Here is a 20511-nt window from a genome sequence, read left to right on the forward strand (position 1 = left end):
CGGGAAAATAAATATATCATTTTGTTTGGCTGTTAACCCTTGCTTTGTTATTGGAAAAAATTTATTAAAAGGAAATTTGAGAATTAAAATTTTCTGGCAAATTTTCCATCTCCATTTGCCAATAACTCTTGTGCAACACTTAAAGGGTAGTTTACGGCCACATATGGGGTGTTTCTGCAAACTACAGAATTGGGGCAATAAATATAGCATTTTGTTTGGCTGTTAACCCTTGCTTTGTTACTGGAAAAATTGATTAAAATGGAAAATTTGCGCAAAAATTAAAATTCTCAAATTTCATCTCTATTTGCCAATAAGTCTTGTGCAACACCTAAAGGGTTAGCAAACTTTGTAAAATCAGTTTTGAATACCGTAAAGGGGTGTAGTTTCTAGAATGGCGTCATTTTTGGGTGGTTTCTATTATGTAAGCCTCACAAAGTGACTTCAGACCTGAACTGGTCACAAACAATTACTGTAGATTTTTGAAAATTTCAGAAAAATTTCAAGATTTGCTTCTAAACTTCTAAGCCTTGTAACGTCCCCAAAAACTAAAATGTCATTCCCAAAATTATCCAAACATGAAGTAGACATATGGGGAATGTAAAGTAATAACTATTTTTGGAGGTATTACTATGTATTATAGAAGTAGAGAAATTGAAACCTGGAAATTTGCTATTTTTTCCAACTTTTTGGTAAATTTGTTTTTTTTTATAAATAAAAATGCATTTTTTTTTACTTCATTTTACCACTGTCATGAAGTACAATATGTGATTAAAAAAAATCTCAGAATGGCCTGGATAAGTAAAAGTGTTTTAAAGTTATCACCACTTAAAGTGACACTGGTCAGATTTGCAAAAAATGGCCTGGTCCTTAAGGTGAAATAAGGCTGTGTCCTTAAGGAGTTAATCTGGAGGTGTATCTTCCATAGCAATTGGTATGAGTTTCGGGAGTCAGACACCATCAATCTGATATTATTAGTCTGTTATAAGGTTTGGCCTTTATAGTAATGGAAAAACCATTTAAGACTCTCTGACCTGCTTTGACCTTTTGGATGATCCTGATGGTCTCCATGTGGACTTTAACTGTGTACAAGGTCTACTTTATGTATACCTGTATATTGGACTTTCTGTGTCTTTAAATGTTATTGAGTACCACAACCTATGAATAGCATACAGTCATGATGTTCTTCTTGAAGAACAACTCATTTGGGCTTGATGCTTTTTAAAGCCTTTATTTTGTATTGCGGATGTAGATATATGAAACATAAAAATTGTAGTTCAGGGGAGACAAAAACTGTTACCCTCTGCTAACTATAGGCAGATAGATGGGTAAAAGGAAAACCATAGCTTATTAATAGCACCAGCATAACTCAGATTGAATGAACCGGATCACTTTAATTATTGTGTCTGATTAACTCATAGGCAAAGTAATATGTGGGTGGTATAGTACAGTCCATTGATACTGAAAAAAATTAAATTAAATTGCAAGTAAAATACAATTTAATGCATATCAGTTGTTGCATGGAAAATTTCTTCAGCCATCTATACAATAGGCATAATAAAGTAAAATGATTTTCAGGATGCATTAACTTACTTCACTGGGTTCCTTTGATGAATATATATTTTCCTCAACAAATTTCAAGTATCAATCACCAGATAGTTTAATATACATTACATTTTGTGTCTCCCTACAGACAAAGGCAACACTATAGTTGAGTAAAATACAATAAACTGAATGCAGAAATCAACATTGTATTGTGCATTGTAATGTGTGCATTAGCAATATGCTGCCAGGTTATTAAAGCAGCTGTGTGTACTCAGGCAAGATATGATTTTAATTCAGGTTTATATCATTCAGTATTTTACATATATATTAATATCATGAATTAATCAACAAATCACCTGAATAATAACACAGGAAAAATAACATATGCTGCAGTAATGCATGTGAAATGTAATAAAATGGCAAAAATACCTGTGTCAGTTAATGGGAATCTGTCACTAGTGACCTCCCTATCAAACTGTTTGCATATAACAAAAATATGATGATATATGGTAGATAGATATGAGATAGACAAAGAAAGAGTATAGGTGTGCTCAAACCCTGTCACACCAAGCATGGACCACTTCAAGAACCACAGCGTTACTTAAGTAAAAAGAGAAAAAGGTCCAGCTCGGTTAAAATGTTACCTTTATTTTTCAGTGCAGATAAAAGCCAGTTACAGTCCAGTCTACGTTTCGGATAAGAGACAATAGCGATCCTTCCTCATGCCATTCACAAACTGAGGAAGGGGTTGGATATATAGCGCCTCCACTTGAAAGCAGGTGGACGCACTAACTACAAGCCCATCCTTCAAATGAAATTGACAACATGTGCTAAAAAGCATGGTTGATTATAACAAAAGAACACACACAAGTCATGGATCAAAAATTCAACGTAATATCAGGTCATGTTTCCGATTGAGTCCACTAGGTGTAGTCATGGATCAAAAATCCACCTGCTTTCCACCTGCTTTCAAGTGGAGGCGCTATATATACAACCCCTTCCTCAGTATTGTAACGGTTACGTACACACACACAAAAAGGGGGGGGATAGTGACCACTGCACTCCACCCTCACCCCTGGCCCTGCCTACTTGCCTCACGAGTCCTAATAACAGGGGACAACTGGACGGCAGTCCCTAACTTAGGATACGTGCGGGAAGGACAGACAAGACAAATGACGGATAGTGAACGGACCGGGTCAAAACCAAGAGGACAACGCAGTACAGAGGGATAAGCAAAGAAAGGTCAGGAGAAGCCGGGGTCATAAATACCAGGAGAGTCGAGAAGTACCAAAGGAGTCCGCAAAGAATAGTCAGGTGGAAGCTGAGGTCAATATACCAGGAAGGATGCGCAGTGCAGGAGGAGCCGGCAAAGACGAAAGCCTTTTCTTATGAAGAAAAACATCCAAGCCAGGCTACATTTTGCAAAAACACATCTGAAGTCTCCCAAAAGCATGTGGGAAAAGGTGTTATGGTCTGATGAAACCAAGGTTGAACTTTTTGGCCATAATTCCAAAAGATATGTTTGGCGCAAAAACAACACTGCACATTTCCAAAAGAACACCATACCCACAGTGAAGCATGGTGGTGGCAACATCATGCTTTGGGGCTGTTTTTCTTCAGTTGGAACTGGGGCCTTAGTTAAGCTATAGGGAATTATGAACAGTTCCAAATACCAGTCAATATTGGCACAAAACCTTCAGGTTTCTGCTAGAAAGATGAAAATGAAGAGGAACTTCATCTTTCAGCATGACAACGACCCAAAGCATACATCCAAATCAACAAAGGAATGGCTTCACCAGAAGAAGATTAAAGTTTTGGAATGGCCCAGCCAGGAAAATCTGCGGGGTGATCTGAAGAGGGCTGTGCACAGGAGATGCCCTTGCAATCTGACAGATTTGGAGTGTTTTTGCAAAGAGTGGGCAAATTTTGCCAAGTCAAAATGTGCCATGCTGATAGACTCATACCCAAAAAGACTGAGTGCTGTAATAAAATCAAAAGGTGCTTCAACAAAGTATTAGTTTAAGCGTGTGCACACTTATGCAACCATATTATTTTATTTTTATATTTTTTCTTCCCTCTACCTAAAAGATTTCAGTTAGTTTTTCAATTGAGTTGTACAGTTTATAGGTCACATTAAAGGTGGAAAAAGTTTCGAAATGATTTATCTTTGTCTCATTTTTTTACAGCACAGAAACCTGACATTTCAACAGGGGTGTGTAGAATTTTTATATCCAATATATATATACACTCACCTAAAGAATTATTAGGAACACCATACTAATACGGTGTTGGGCCCCCTTTTGCCTTCAGAACTGCCTTAATTCTACGTGGCATTGATTCCACAAGGTGCTGATAGCATTCTTTAGAAATGTTGGCCCATATTGATAGGATAGCATCTTGCAGTTGATGGAGATTTGAGGGATGCACATCCAGGGCACGAAGCTCCCATTCCACCATATCCCAAAGATGCTCTATTGGGTTGAGATCTGGTGACTGTGGGGGCCATTTTAGTACAGTGAACTCATTGTCATGTTCAAGAAACCAATTTGAAATGATTCGAGCTTTGTGACATGGTGCATTATCCTGCTGGAAGTAGCCATCAGAGGATGGATACATGTTCTCATTCTGTTTACGCCAAATTCGGACCATTTGAATGTATTCTAGGTTCTTCAAAGTAGCCACCTTTTGCTTTGATTACTGCTTTGCACATTCTTGGCATTCTCTTGATGAGCTTCAAGAGGTAGTCCCCTGAAATGGTCTTCCAACAGTCTTGAAGGAGTTCCCAGAGATGCTTTGCACTTGTTGGCCCTTTTGCCTTCACTCTGCGGTCCAGCTCACCCCAAACCATCTCGATTGGGTTCAGGTCCGGTGACTGTGGAGGCCAGATCATCTGGCGGAGCACCCCATCACTCTCCTTCATGGTCAAATAGCCCTTACTTTCAAAGTTTTCCCAATTTTTCGGCTGACTGACTGACCTTCATTTCTTAAAGTAATGATGGCCACTCGTTTTTCTTTACTTAGCTGCTTTTTTCTTGCCATAATACCAATTCTAACAGTTTATTCAGTAGGACTATCAGCTGCGTATCCACCTGACTTCCCTCAACGCAACTGATGGTCCCAACCCCATTTATAAGGCAAGAAATCCCACTTATTAAACCTGACAGGGCACACCTGTGAAGTGAAAACCATTTCAGGGGACTACCTCTTGAAGCTCATCAAGAGAATGCCAAGAGTGTGCAAAGCAGTAATCAAAGCAAAAGGTGGCTACTTTGAAGAACCTAGAATATGACATATTTTCAGCTGTTTCACACTTGTTTGTTATGTATATAATTCCACATGTGTTAATTCATAGTTTTGTTGCCTTCATAGTCATGAAAATAAAGAAAACTCTTTGAATGAGAAGGTGTGTCCAAACTTTTGGTCTGTACTGTATATATATAGATGATAGATAGATATGAGATAGATAGATAGATACATAGATAGATATATAGGTATGAGATAGATAGATAGATAGATAGATAGATAGATAGATAGATATGACATAGATATACAGTACTGACCAAGTTAAGACTTTCATTTAAAATCCATCATAATTGTATTTGGTTTATGAAGTTATCAATGCTGTAATTTCCAGGTTATTTCTCCTGAATCTCCTCCTCTATGAACTCATATCTTGTGCCCTTCAGTCTTTTCCTGTTTGTCAGACATACTTCACATTTGATGTATAGTATATCATAATCTCTTAAGGTACATTAAATAAAATACCTAAAGGCATATCCATTATATCTTCCTCACTGGAATTCTACTTGCAACTGGTGTTGCTTGAGGAATGTGTATAGCAAGTCCACTATCTTCTATTAAGATTGCAACTCACTAGTGTTGAGAAAATCAAAGCCAAACTAATTGAATTCGATCAGAATTTCAAAATAAATTAGATTTGCCGCGATGCCGAGTTTCCATGCGCTTCATGGTAATAATTCTATTTTTTCTGAAATGGCAGCAAAAAAAAACAAAACATACTCACCATATTCTTTTGCTCACGGAGAGGCCGTCATGGCCTTGATTGATGATACTGTGCAAAATCTTGCTCAGGGTTAATGCGTGATGTTACCACGACAGCACACTGGCCAGGCATGGTGATGTCATCAGTGATAACGGGTCACCCCGCGTGAGATTTTGCGCGGTGTCTTTAATCAAGATGGCCACAATGGCCTCTCCGCGAACAAATGGATAAGGTGAGTGTTTTTTCTTTTACTGGATTAACCCATAAAGGCCCACAATTGTAGCATCAGATGCTGCGAACAGTGATGAACGCAGCATCTCAGGGGTTCTATGACAAGAGGGGGGGGGGGTTTGGCGTGTTTAAATGAAAGGTTTCATAAATTCACTCATGACTACCACTCACCAATCAGATACCTTCTCCTCATCCATTCATTAAACAATGAATGACTTTAAAGATGAGCGGTGGGCACAATTTATGCTTTCACAATTACAGAGCTACATGTATATTTCCTCCATATAGAAGAAACAAAATGAAATTAAGTCATAAGGAAATATTGTTTTTATAACAAGAGATTTTGTATTCCTCATATTGACAAATGTCTGATTTTTGCTTGGTTCCAAATGAAGCATATACATTAGATATTATCACAGTGCAGTGCCAGCAAACTACAGGGGTTCCCATTGAAATGAGGCAATTATTTTCTATGCTGCTACTTCATTTTCCCTGGGCTCTAGGGATTGAAAGCAGATCTGACACATAAAAATATCACAGTTTAAAGTATCATATCTAAAAACATAGTGAACACAAATGACTTTTACAACCAGGTATGGTTGTCTTTTCATATGACAGAAACTATAGGCGCCCACTCTTTTCACTAGGAGAGGATATATCTGTTTAGCGGTAGTAAATTCTATTTAGCATTAGTATTGTAGTAAAAGATAAGAAAAGCTTTACAAAAAATAATACACTTGACTTGACCTTTGATATTGCAGCTGTTGATTTTAAATGTACAGATGTAGCAGGGGTAACACACTCTTAACTCAAATTTCTTAACTCATCGCATTATCTTGAAACAAAAGCCATTGAAAAGCAATTGCTTAACGCATTTAGTTGCATTTAGTTTAGATAACATGTCTCATAAAGCGTGTGGGTTATCCCTGCTACATCGTACTTATCTACAGCTTGAAGGTTGCACTATATGCATGTGTGAAAAAAAGCTGATTGGCGGGGGTGGGGGTGGCAAATCCGCACCGATCAACTAGTGATGGTCTATCCTTAGGACAGGCATTCACTTAAGAAAAGGTTGCACAACCCCTTTAAGCCTGTTGATAACTCATGCATAATGCCTTTACAGGAATTTTAAGAAATTATTCCACAGAAGAGATCCATGGGGGTCCCAACGGTCATGAGTACAGTGCTCAGCTATTTCCAGCAGTCTTCTAGAAATGAATGGAGTGGCATGGCATATGCTCTATTCATTTCAAGGTATAAAAGATCTGTTCGCATGATCAGTCTGGGTCCCACCAGTTTAACCACCACCAATGTCATTTTTCTCCCCCTATCCCCTAGGGCTCTATTTAACTATTATTACTATACAATTAGGGAGTTTTGAGTAAATTTATTAACACTTAATGCTATTCCGGATGTGTTTTCAGCCTTTCAGCAGCAACATAGATTATGATATCTCTAACTCATTGGAGTCTTTTCCAATCACTACAACTTTCTAATCTGTTATTTTCTGATCTTTTTCCTGAACATGATTATAGGGGTGGCCATCTTGCCGGAGCTTTTCTTAACAGCATTTAGAAAGCATTAAAAAAAAATATATTGCTTTACAGCAGCCCCCTGGTCCATAGACACAATGGACAGGAGGGGACCTCATTGACTTATATGGGAGAGTTATCTAGGCATGCTCTGTGATCTGTACAGGAGGTCATTGTACAAGGGAAGAATAGATAAGCTCTGACAATCAGCTATTGTGAATGGTGGATCCCGTCTTATCTATTCACAGAGGTGATATCATTAGAGGCAGGAATAGAATTACAGATAAGCAGATAACTGCAGTAAAGTGATCTGCATAGACCAAGACATGGCACCTATTATTAGGCTTAGTGACCAGTGCAAAAACTGCAGGATTTTATGTTTTTGTTTAAATATAGATATTGACATGGAAAATTGAAAAGAAAAAAAAATCATCAAAAATTCTTAAAAAATATGTTAACATAGAAACGTGATTTACACAATAGGTCAATATCTGATTACACATTCCCTTTAAATGAAAACCCCTCATGTAGCTGTGGAATGCATTACTAGTGTATTACACTTAACATCAATATACTGGGTGGAGACTTCCACCTAACAGGGAGTCTGGTGACTTCGCCGACACAAATGGGTGATGTATAGTTCTGTTCTGGGAAGTTTTAGAGGTGCGTATCACTAGTACCCACCTCTAAAACCCCCCAGAACGTCACTATACACAACCCATTTGTGTCTCTGCCTAGCATACTGATGTAAAGCCCGGTACATCACCGTCTCACAACAACCAGACCTTGCCCTGCACAATGCAGCACAAGGCAAGGAGAGAATTGGAGCAAGGAAATGATCCGATGCTCCACTCATACATGGTAAAGGAGTGTAGGGGAGTTTATCCTCTTTGAGAGGAAGATGAAAATATTCTAACTGCAGTGAAATGGTACTCCTTCTTAATATCAACTTTAATCTTCCCATACTGTAAAATCATCAAAATAAGCAAACGAGGTTATTCTGCACACAGAATCTAATGCTTTACAACAGCATATATTATGCTGCATCGGACTGTACGCCACAGCAGCTACAATTGAGCAGCCAGCAAAAGCAAAGCTAAGATCAGGCTGATGTATTTCTCATATGAGCAGCATGACAAAGCAAGTGACACCATGATAATGCAACCTCAGGATGAAAGTCCGTAACCTATCTTTTTATGACCAGAACCAGACAACATAAATGTTTTCTATAGGAATGGAGGATCATAGGGAATTGAATAATCAGCTTTTCTACAGCATAGAAGGTGGAAAAAAGGATTTCTGAGGCTGCAGAAAGTCTGTGCCCTAAATGCAAAATTATCACATTTATTTTGAAATTAAAATAATATCACGTTTTGATCCAAAGTAGAACCTGTACATAAAATATGGAAAGAAGAAGTGTGGTGTACTGATGATCTCTGTATTATATCCATATACTTCCGTATTGCAGGATTGATTAGGTCATTATTAGAGATGAGCGAAGTTATGAAAAATTTGATTCGGCTGCTTCGGCAAATTTCATAAAGAAATTTCGATTTGTGACGAACTACTTCGCCATGAAGCGCATTTCTTTGTATGTAGCAGACGGAATGACGGGGAACAGCGATCGTGCTGTCCCCCGTCATTGAACCCCTTAGTTGCCTCATTCATCACTGATCGTGGCTAGTGATGGACGAACATCAGATGGGACAGTTCGCGAAGGCGATCGCTCGAACGCACTCAAATGTTTGCGAACCGCAGCGGGTCCACGGCTGGTCCCATTTATTTTAATGGCAGGCGAACATGAGAAACCTCCAGGTCATATTTGCAGCCACAAAATACTTAGTAAATGCGCACACATAGTCCCACAACATGGACACTGACATGCCAGAAGTATTAAGCGATTTTACGATCTATATTATTATTTTTTTTATCTGCGAAATTTCGGCAAAGCATTAATCGCAAGAGCACATGCATTCTGAAGGCGTGGCGTGCAGGAACTGGTTTACACCGACTAGCAAATAGATGGATGCGATGGTTGGAGCAAAGTTCAATGCGGAAGAGGAAGAACTGGTGACTGTAAGTAATCTTACATTAAAGTAGTGTATTTGATTACATTTCAACTGCATGTCTGAACAATCGCTTTATGTGCATAAATAGTGTTATATAAAAAATCGCCAGCGATTCAAATTTTTCTTAAGTGCACTCAACTTTTTATATTTTATAAGGTCTCACTAGATATTAGTGATTGTTGCACTAAGTATTCCTAAGTATTCCTGGCTGTGACATTACACCCACTATGTTTGGTTACCCTGCAGAGTGGCCAAGCACACAGCATCATTGGTTGCTAATTCTAACTCCCTATGACGCCGTGTGCTTCTTGCCGCCACCACTGTACAGTAATACACTTGTATAGGTCATACAAGTGTATCATAGTACAGCGGTGGTGGCCTGGAAGCGCACGTTGTCATGCCAACCAATGACGCCGTGCGCTTGTCCACTCTGCAGGACGGGTTTGTACGGTCCGTCGTTTTGAAAAAACACGCCCGTGTGCATGCGGCCTTACTGTTACGGTTAGAAGTTGGGATTGTATTACAACTGTATGTGGGTGGGGTCCGATCTATCAGATACTGTCCAGCTAAGCAGAGATGTACCTGTCTAGTGAAGTGACGGTACGGTATGGGGTGTACAGCTGGTTTGTCTCCCCGGGATGCACCCTGGGTAACTGTAAATAAACCATCAAATACTGGCGGTGCATGCGGCCTAAATCTAATATTTCCACCTCAAAGCATTAAATACTTTTTGCATTTTACTTGAGTAATTTATTTTCAATACTATTATTGTTAAAAATGGGGATTATATGCTTGCATTTTTCTCTTGCAGCGGATGTTGGTTCGGGGCTACGACCGCACCCTATCCCACGCCGAGAAACAAAGGATTGTGCGGGAGTTGGCCTATGAAATGTGGAGGAAAATGGGTCGCAAACACCGCCGTCTGGCCATTTAAAAAAATGGTCAGACATGAAGAGAAGGCAGCCCCATTTCATTAAAAGAATCCGGGACGAAAAATGCCCAGGTACATACGTAAATAACTTTTGTATGTTTAGCCAACACTCTGTAATGTATACAGTGCTAAGCAAAAGTTTTCACCCCCCTTAAGTTCGTTCATTTTTTGTTGCCTTACCCCCTGGAATTAACGTGGATTCTTTGAGGATTTCCATCATGTAATTTGTAGAACATGCCCACAACTTAGGCCTTATTTTAAATTGGTTAATTGTAAAGCAAACAACTAATAGGACACAATAACAGAAAAGGTCAATGTGCATAACTATTCACCCCCTAAAGTCAATACTTAGTAGAGCCAACTTTTGCGGCAATCACAGCTCCAAGTCGCTTTGGATAAGTCTCTATGAGCAACTTGCCACATCTTACCACATGCGTTTTTGCCCATTCCTCCTTGCATTACCGATTCTGCTCCTTAAAATTTGATGGTTTGCGCTTGTGATTGTGAACAGCAATCTTTAAGGCTGAACACAGATTTTCTATTGGATTGAGATCTGGGCTTTGACTAGGCCATTCCAACACATTTATATGTTTCCCCTTAAACCACTCAAGTCTTGCTTCAGCAGTGTGTTTGGGGTAATTGTCCTGCTGGAAGCTGAACCTCCGTCTTACCCTCAAATCACGCACAGAGTGGTACAGGTTTTGCTCAAGAATATCCCTGTCCATCTTTCCCTCAGCTCTGACCAGTTTCCCAGTCCTGGCTGCTTGAAAACATCCCCACAGCATGATGCTGCCACCACCATGCTTCATTGCGGGGATGATGTTCTTTGGGTGATGTGATGTGTTGTTGGCTTTGTGCCAGACAAGTGACGGACTGAACCATCACTGTGTCTGCAGTAGAAGCCTGAGGCCTAGCCTCCTTTCTACAGGCTTTGGACACAGGACTATGGAGACCCCCACTCCGACCTATTTGGTTGAGAGGGAACTATAAACCATGATTTTTTGGTTGAGTTTATAGGTCACATTTTTCGTATTCCCTATTAAAGTGGCATGGTGTGAATCCATAAACGCAATAAAGGTTAACTCTGCTCTGAGACTCCAATTGAATGTGTTTATTTGTCCCTTTGTCCTATTGTGTTATTGATGGGATTAAGAAGTAGCCGGCTCTGGTGTAGAGAATTAGATCATCCTATGATACACTGAGGAGATAATCCCATCCCATGGGTCTCCTCTCGCCCTATTGTTCCATCAAGACACTGTGGAGGGGAAGTCTTTTTTCATACTGTTAATTTTGGATTGAGTAATGCGTCATAAAGCTGGCAGCCACTGCAATTATATATAGATCCCTCCATATTGGAATATCTTTATATCAAATGTTCTTAAGATTTTTGAGTTGTTTATCTAAAATCTGAACATTTTGTTATCACAGACGTTCCTATTCCCTCCATTCGGAAACGGCGACCGGTGGAGGTTGTGGAGGTAGAGTAGGAAGAGGAGGTGGAGGCCGGACCCTCCCAGCCTATTGAGCCACCCACACCACATGTGGGAGAAGTGAAGGAGGTGGAAAGTGCTGTACCCTCCAGCACCACCCCATCTCAGGACTCGGAGGAAGAGGAGGTGATCACCAGCCCCCGGCAGGAGGGTCAATATGTGCACATAGCAATATGATTATGTATCCATAACATGTACATAAACATTAAAAGGGCTGACAATGAGGCGACAACATACACTCTAGTAATCCAAAAAAAGAACACTGGCCAATAACTCTTTAATCTACATAAAAACAATTGATTTAACAAATAAATAATATTAAACTCAATTGAACTATCATTAACTAACAAACAAAATAAAATTATAATGTACTGAAATATCACTAACTAATAAACCATATAATGATCATAAAGATCACTAATGTATTGAGATTTAAATCGTCAATGTGTATAAAGACTTTAAATAAAAAAATAAAATAAAAATGTAAACAATAGACAAACAGACATATTTTGTACCGCCGTCTACATATTGACTGTCTCTATAAAAATATCCTATGATGATAACCCCTCCGGTGAACAATTAAAATAAAAAAATAAAAAATAAATTAAACAAAAATATGAATTTATTCAACCTAACATCACTAAAAGTGCAACACCAAGCTATCAAAATAGGTATATGTGCAGTACGCAGCCCTGCAGGGTGAGCGAATGTGAGGTCACGGTTAATAGGCAAAACGAGGGTTGCGCTTGGCACTCACAGTTTTTATATACCCTGGGCAGGCGTACAGCAGTGATGGAGAGGCTGGCACATGGATCCCCCGGGGCACTCTCAGTGCACAGGGACCAGGCCAGGTGGTAGGTGAGGTGCCCTAGGTGCTGTAGGTCCAGTGTGCCTGTGGCAAGATCCCTTAAAGTTCGTGACGCCAGTGCCGGCAACGGTGGCACACCGATTTCTTGTGGTAATAAGTGAGGAACACACGTTGCAGTGAACCAAAACTTCATTTTACTGAACAGGTTAACTATTTACAGTCTTTGGTCAGTTCCATATGTAAAAGATGGTGACAGGCAGGATTTACATCAAATGGCAGGCAATGTTCTTTGCAAGATACTCAGAGGGTTAAACACTTACAGATCAGGCTGCACTTTTCCTCAGGATCCTGTCTGTCTCTCTCCAAAGCCCGTATGCCCTATTGCTGGCTTTATCCTTGGTTAGGGAAAACTTCCTCTCGTATATGTCTCCCTGCTTTAAATATATCCTTCTGCCCTTCAGCTCTCTGTCTGGCTGGAATAAACTTGGTTCTGCACTGTACTTTTGTAGGAACTTGGTTTCTCAGGAGGCAGCTTCTTCTCCTGGTGGCAAACTAAGAAGCCTGGGCTATCTAGCTGCATGTCAGAAGCTGATTATCAGCTCTTTTCTGGCTGAAGTCACTCTTGGCTCCTGACTACACACCACTCTCTGACTGACTCTTTCCTGCCTGGGCCAAACTATTTATATAAGGGGTTCCCTAGCTCCCTCTACTGTCTAGGAGGAGGAACTACACCCTTAACAGGCCTGGTACACAGGAATTAACATAAATAACATGACAATATACATTAAAATGCAATATAAAATACAATGACCATGTTCCACAGGAGGTGGAGAACAACGTGACCCAATTGACCCTTGTGTAGTGCCCACCCTTACATAGTGGGACACTACATATGCCCCCCAAAATAGTAACAGTCAGTGCATTCTGCTAAAAATGAGACCCAACCGTTAGAAAATTGCCACATAAAATCAATAATTTGGCTCTCAAAATAGTTGTAGGAGACAGTAAAACGTGAATTGTTTTTAGTTCAACAATGCTTTTATTGTGTAAAAGACAATTAACTATAAAATAAGGAAAAATAGTAGGTTTGGCCGCACCTGTAACAACCAGCTGTCTAAAAATATCATACCAAATAACCCCTTAGTTGGACACCTTTTTAAACAAAAATGTAAAACTGTTAAAAAAGGCAATTTTATGGACAGCTTCTGTCACAAAAAGGTGTAATAGCAAGCGATCATAAAGTCATATGCACCACAAATTAAAGGTTTAATAAGAGTTGCAAATAATGTTAATAATTTTTTTTTCAAACAGGAATGAAGACATTGAAGGCCAAATTGGCCAAAATGCAAAGGGCGCATATCAATGATATGCGGGCCGTTCATGAGCGCTTGAAGGCCATAGAGGAGAGGCAACTCCAGGCCATGAAGGGGGTGCATGAGATGATCATGCTTTTGAAAATGTTGCCATAATTTACTTTTATTTTTTTCTACTAAGTTATATAAATCGTTTGTACAGTTATAACGTGTATTGTGTTTTTTTAAATATTGCTCGGTTTTATTGTACAAACCGGATTCCAAAAAAGTTGGGACACTAAACAAAGCTGTGAATAAAAACTGAATGCAATGATGTGGAGATGGCAAATGTCAATATTTTATTTGTAATAGAACGTAGATGACAGATCAAACGTTTAATCCTAGTAAATGTATCATTTTAAAGGAAAAATACGTTGATTCAAAATTTCACGGTGTCAACAAATCCCAAAAAAGTTGGGACAAGTAGCAATAAGAGGCTGGAAAAAGTAAATTTGAGCATAACGAAGAGCTGGAAGACCAATTAACACTAATTAGGTCAATTGGCAACATGATTGGGTATAAAAAGAGCTTCTCAGAGTGGCAGTGTCTCTCAGAAGCCAAGATGGGTAGAGGATCACCAATTCCCACAATGTTGCGCAGAAAGATAGTGGAGCAATATCAGAAAGGTGTTACCCAGCGAAAAATTGCAAAGACTTTGCATCTATCATCATCAACTATGCATAACATCATCCGAAGATTCAGAGAATCTGGAACAATCTCTGTGCGTAAGGGTCAAGGCCGTAAAACCATACTGGATGCCCGTGATCTTCGGGGCCTTAAACGACACTGCACCACGAACAGGAATGCTACTGTAAAGGGAATCACAGAATGGGCTCAGGAATACTTCTAGAAACCATTGTCAGTGAACACAATCCACCGTGCCATCCGCTGTTGCCAGCTGAAACTCTACAGTGCAAAGAAGAAGCCATTTCTAAGCAAGATCCACAAACTCAGGCATTTTCACTGGGCCAGGGATTATTTAAAATGGAGTGTGGCAAAATGGAAGACTGTTCTGTGGTCAGACGAGTCACGATTCGAAGTTCTTTTTGAAAATCTGGGACGCCATGTCATCCGAACCAAAGAGGACAAGGACAACCCAAGTTGTTATCAACGCTCAGTTCAGAAGCCTGCATCTCTGATGGTATGGGGTTGCATGAGTGCGTGTGGCATGGGCAGCTTGCATGTCTGGCACCATCAATGCAGAAAAATATATTCAGGTTCTAGAACAACATATGCTCCCATCCAGACGTCATCTTTTCCAGGGAAGACCCTGCATTTTTCAACAAGATAATGCCAGACCACATTCTGCATCAATCACAACATCATGGCTGCGTAGGAGAAGGATCCGGGTACTGAAATGGCCAGTCTGCAGTCCAGATCTTTCACCTATAGAGAACATTTGGCGCATCATAAAGAGGAAGGTGCAACAAAGAAGGCCCAAGACGATTGAACAGTTAGAGGCCTGTATTAGACAAGAATGGGAGAGCATTCCTATTTTTAAACTTGAGAAACTGGTCTCCTCGGTCCCCAGACGTCTGTTGAGTGTTGTAAGAAGAAGGGGAGATGCCAGACAGTGGTGAAAATGGCCTTGTCCCAACTTTTTGGGGATTTGTTGACACCATGAAATTCTGATTCAACATATTTTCCCTTAAAATGGTATATTTTCTCAGTTTAAACTTTTGTTCCGTAATTTATGTTCTATTCTTAATAAAATATTGGAAGTTGGCACCTCCACATCATTGCATTCAGTTTTTATTCACGATTTGTATAGTGTCCCAACTTTTTGGAATCCGGTTTGTAATAGCTCGGCCTAAATCAGCCAGAACTGACAGCAGCCGGTAAATACATGTCAAATACATGTCAAATACAAATTCACACGTCTGTTAAATGTGTCCGCATACCACAATTGGGATGAACGTTTACAGACCCATTGATTTTTAATTCCAGTTCGAAAAATTAGGCATTCACAGTATACAGAAGCAAGTGTCGGCCATTACAGGCCCCAAAAATTAGGCATTCAACGGACATAAAAGGCATTTTATGCCACTGTATTTACCGAAGACAGGGACCATAAATTGTTATGGGTGGTGGCGGATATGGGCTGTCATGAGGAATTTTAAACAAACATGGTCTATTGTTCACATGTGTTGAATTCCTCCAAGATCCATGCCTCATTCATTTTTAGAAATGTGAGGTAGGCCTCATGCACACGACCGTTGTTGTGTTCCGTGTCCGTTGTTCCATTTTCCGTGATTTTCTGCGGACCCATTGACTTTCAATGGGTCCGTTGAAAACTCGGAAAATGCACCGTTTGTCATCCGCTTCCGTGATCCGTGTTTCCAGTCCATCAAAAAAATATGACCTGTCCTATTTTTTTCACGGACAACAGTTCGCGGACCCATTCAAGTCAATGGGTCCGTGAAAAAACACGGAGGCACACAAGATTGTCATCCGCGTCCGTGATCCGTGTCCATTTTTTTTCACTTTTCATGTCTGGTGATCCTCCAAAAATCAAGGAAGGCACACGGAAACAAAAATGGAAAAAGGATCACGGAACAACGGAACCCCCAGTTATCACTGTGTGTAGCAGAGGTATAGGAGTGAAAGCGGCAAAAAATTTTCAGTAGTGTATTCTTAGATAACACCCTGGTTCAATATGTTGTTTTGGTGGCAAGTGGTCTATAATCACAACAAAAAAAATCATTTAAATTTTCTCACTGTGTGTAGCAGAGGTAACGCAGTGAAAGTGGATAAATTTCTGCAGCACCCAAATACACTATTTAAGTAGTATATTCTTAGATAACACCCCACTACAATATGTGGTTTTGGGGGCCACTGGTCCATCACACCAGTTCTAATACTTTTTTCTAACTGCGTTTGTCACTCTTTGTAGTTGTACTATCGCAGCAGAACCGATCACCAGTCACAATGCTGCACTATACAAATCCACTATAATATGCTTTCTATATAAGTATATTATAAGTGTATTACACCCCTATATACTGCACACCAATTAATAGCACACCTATACCAGTCCTTAAAAGGACTTTTGTGGCCCTATTAGCTAGCGTTTGGTGTCTCTAGCAGTCTGTCCCTGCTCCACACAGCAACCTCTCCCTACACTGACAAAAAACTGAATGTAAAATGGCGGCCAGATCAGGTCTATTTATAAAGTAGGGGGTGTGTCCATGTGCTGAAATGTCTCAATTGGCTGTCCTGTACCACATGATGGATGTGTCATGGGTCAAAGTTCTCACAATGTAAAAAAATATGGCGCCGGCGAATATCTCCATATGTTCACATGTTCGGCGAACCACAAATGTGCAAAGTTCGCCGCGAACCGACCGCCTGGCGAACCGCAAGGCCATCTCTAATCGTGGCATCTGAGGCTACCATTTAGGCCTTTCAGAGATTAATCTTGGCAAAAATAAAAAAATATAAAAAATGCACACCGTATCTATTTACTAGTGTAGAGGCTTTCGCGGCCATCTTGATTAAAGACACCGCGCTAAATCTCTCCCGGCCAGTGTGCCGGCTTGGTGATGTCATACAGTATGTCACGCTCCGCAAGATTTCAAGCGGCATCTTCAATCAAGATTGCTGCGATGGCAAATAGATGAGGTGAGCAGGTATTTATTTTTATTTTTTACCGCTATTTCAGGGAAAATTGATTTGTTACCACAAAATGCAAGGAAATTCAGCTTCACAGCAAAACTATTTTATCCTCAAATTCAGATCAAATTTCCCACAAAGGAAGGAAGGATCCATGGAAGGTCCGTGTGTCAGTTTTTACCCTCCAGGTGTCATCCGTAATCCACGGATGTTGCTCAGCTGCAAATTAATTTCAATTGCATTTCCTGTCTTCTGTGAAAAACTGACAAACCATGGATGCCATATCTGTTGTGTACGTGATTTTCACGGAACCATAGACTTCAATGGGTGTGTTTGGTCTGCATCATGGACCAAAGTAGTGCATGTCTCTGTGATTTTTTTACTGACCCACGGTCAGTAAAAAAAATACTGATGTGTGAACAGACACATTTTTTTTTTTATCTAACTTAATTTTTTATTACAAGCTCTTGTTACATGGGTAAAATATTCAAACAGTATAAGTTTTTCGCAAGGTTTACATATAATTTTCTAATATAGAGTCTTTGTATAAAAGTAGCATAACAATATGAGAAAGTAATAACAAAATAACATAAGTCGAATAACACTAGTTGGTCAGTTTGAGAGTCCCTTTTATATCACCGGGTACATTTTAATGGGTATCTATATATCAATAAAATATCGAGCTAAGAAAGCTAGTTAAGTTTGGTTCATTTAGAGATCCACTGTGTTGTATTTGCATGATAGCCATACATTCCATCTGTTTCTGAAGTCTGTGCTAGTACCTAAGGAAGAAGTGATCATGGATTCGTACCAACAAAAATTGTTTATCTCCTGGATTACTCTAGATAAAGATGGAATGCTCAAAGATCTCCAGTTGCAAATTATTTGTTCTCTTGCTACAGTGATGATATGAAATATTATAGTTTTGTGAAATATCGAAAATTGGTTCGGATTTATATTCAATAAAGCTAGAGAGGCTTCGAGTATGACAGGGAAGCCACACACATAGGAGATTAACCTCCCTATTTTTCTCCAAAAGCTCAGGATCTTCGAGCATCCCCACCAAATATGCATGAAGGTTTCCCTTTCCCGACACCTCCAACATGTATCAGGGGTGTCATTAAATAAAGAAACCTTAGTTGGAACCAAGAACCACTGATAGAACAGTTTCCTGGATACTTCGAAATGGTTTGAACATCTGGATATTTTGGGTATTATTGCATATGCTTCTTGCTAGCTATAGTCTGGTACAGTGATAATAAGCATGGCTTCTTATTTGGCTTTATATTTTGCTAGAGGATCAGGGCTCGATTGTATAAGAATCCGGTAACATTGTGATATTCCTTTCTTAGTGTTTGGTGCTAGAGAGTGGGTAATTTTCCAATGGGTAATTGGATGATCCGGTAAACTATATTATTTTAGCTAGCACATGTCTGATCTGTAAGTATGAGAAAACCCCTGATTGGGGTAGGGCAAAATTATTTTGTAGGTTTTCAAACCTAATACATCTGTTATCCGTAGCTAGATCTGAATTTTTTTTTTTATTCCCTTAGATTTCCATGTGGTTAAGTTGATGTTTGGTATATGAGCTTTAAGTAGGTCTATTTCCTCGTTTGGTGGGATCATGGGGAATAAATTGTGTAAGACCACTACTTTCCATCGTGAGTCCACGATTGCTCCTATGGTTGGATGAGAAAAGGTTAATGGTGTGTGGAATAGTGAGGATGCTTTAAGTATTGAGGATATTTTATCCTTGCCTAACAGGAGTGTTTCTATATTGACCCAATGTTTATAGGTGTTTCTGAGCCAAAGGGGTTTTAGTTGGTCTAGTATGACGGCATTATAGTAGTAGCTTATGGTGGGGCAACCCGTTACGCCCATTTTTACTTCTTTGTAGAGAATCTCTGCCTTAACTCTTGGTGTTGTGTTATTCCATATAAATCTCATTAGGGCAGATTGGATCTTTTTTAAAAAAGTAATAGGCAGGTAATTTGGGATGATCAGCATTTTAATAGCTGCTATTTTGCCAAACCATGAAACCCCTCCAGTTCTAAAGTCAGCCAGTTCCTTTTTAATTTCTGAATAAGGTGGAAGTAATGGAGTCAAAAAGTTTTATTTACTGGTAGCTAATTTAATTCCAGATATGAAATGGCCGTAGTTTCCCATTTAAAGGAATAATCTGTTTCAGTCGTGAATGAATATTAGGTGGAAGGCGCATATTGAAATTGATGATTTTGATTGATTATATTTATATGACACATTACTAAAGTTGTTGAGAACCTTAGTTATCGCTGGGAGAGATCGGATTTTTGCATATGATAAAATATCGTCCGCAAAAAGTCCAATTTTGTGGGATGTTTGGCCAATTTGATGCCGTGAATTTGAGGGTCATTCCTTATTATTTCCGGCTAGATGGTTTGATAACAAGGGCAAATATCATTGGGGAAAGTAGACAACCCTGTCGGGTACCGTTTGTGATCTCAAAGCGTTGGGAAAGGAAACCTGATGAGAGTACAGATGCTGATGGAGTAGAATATAGCGACATTATTGCTGATAAGAACGGGCCATTAAACCCAAAAGTACATAATGTATTTTCCAAGTAGCCCAAGTGAACTCTTCAAAGGGATAGAAGCAGAGAAGGGCGCTTTGGTTTCGCTCCATATGATTGATCAAATTTATGAACCTCCCTGGTGCATCAGTGGTTTGTCTGTGTTTGATGAAAACTCACCTGGTCTCTTTATTAGTCTAGGAAGAATGCCGATTAATCTGTCTGCCAGAAATTTTTAGAAAATCTTTAGGTCTCCATTTAAGAGGAATATTGGTCGAAAATGATCTGCTTTGTCTAGGGTTTTCCCCGGTTTGGGTAAAGTGACAATAAGGGCGTGAAGCATTTCTCGTGGTATGCTGCCAGTGTTCAGAATCATTACAATTTGGAACACCA

Source organism: Bufo bufo, chromosome 2 (genome assembly GCF_905171765.1).
Source record: "Bufo bufo chromosome 2, aBufBuf1.1, whole genome shotgun sequence".
Taxonomy (NCBI): Eukaryota; Metazoa; Chordata; class Amphibia; order Anura; family Bufonidae; genus Bufo; species Bufo bufo.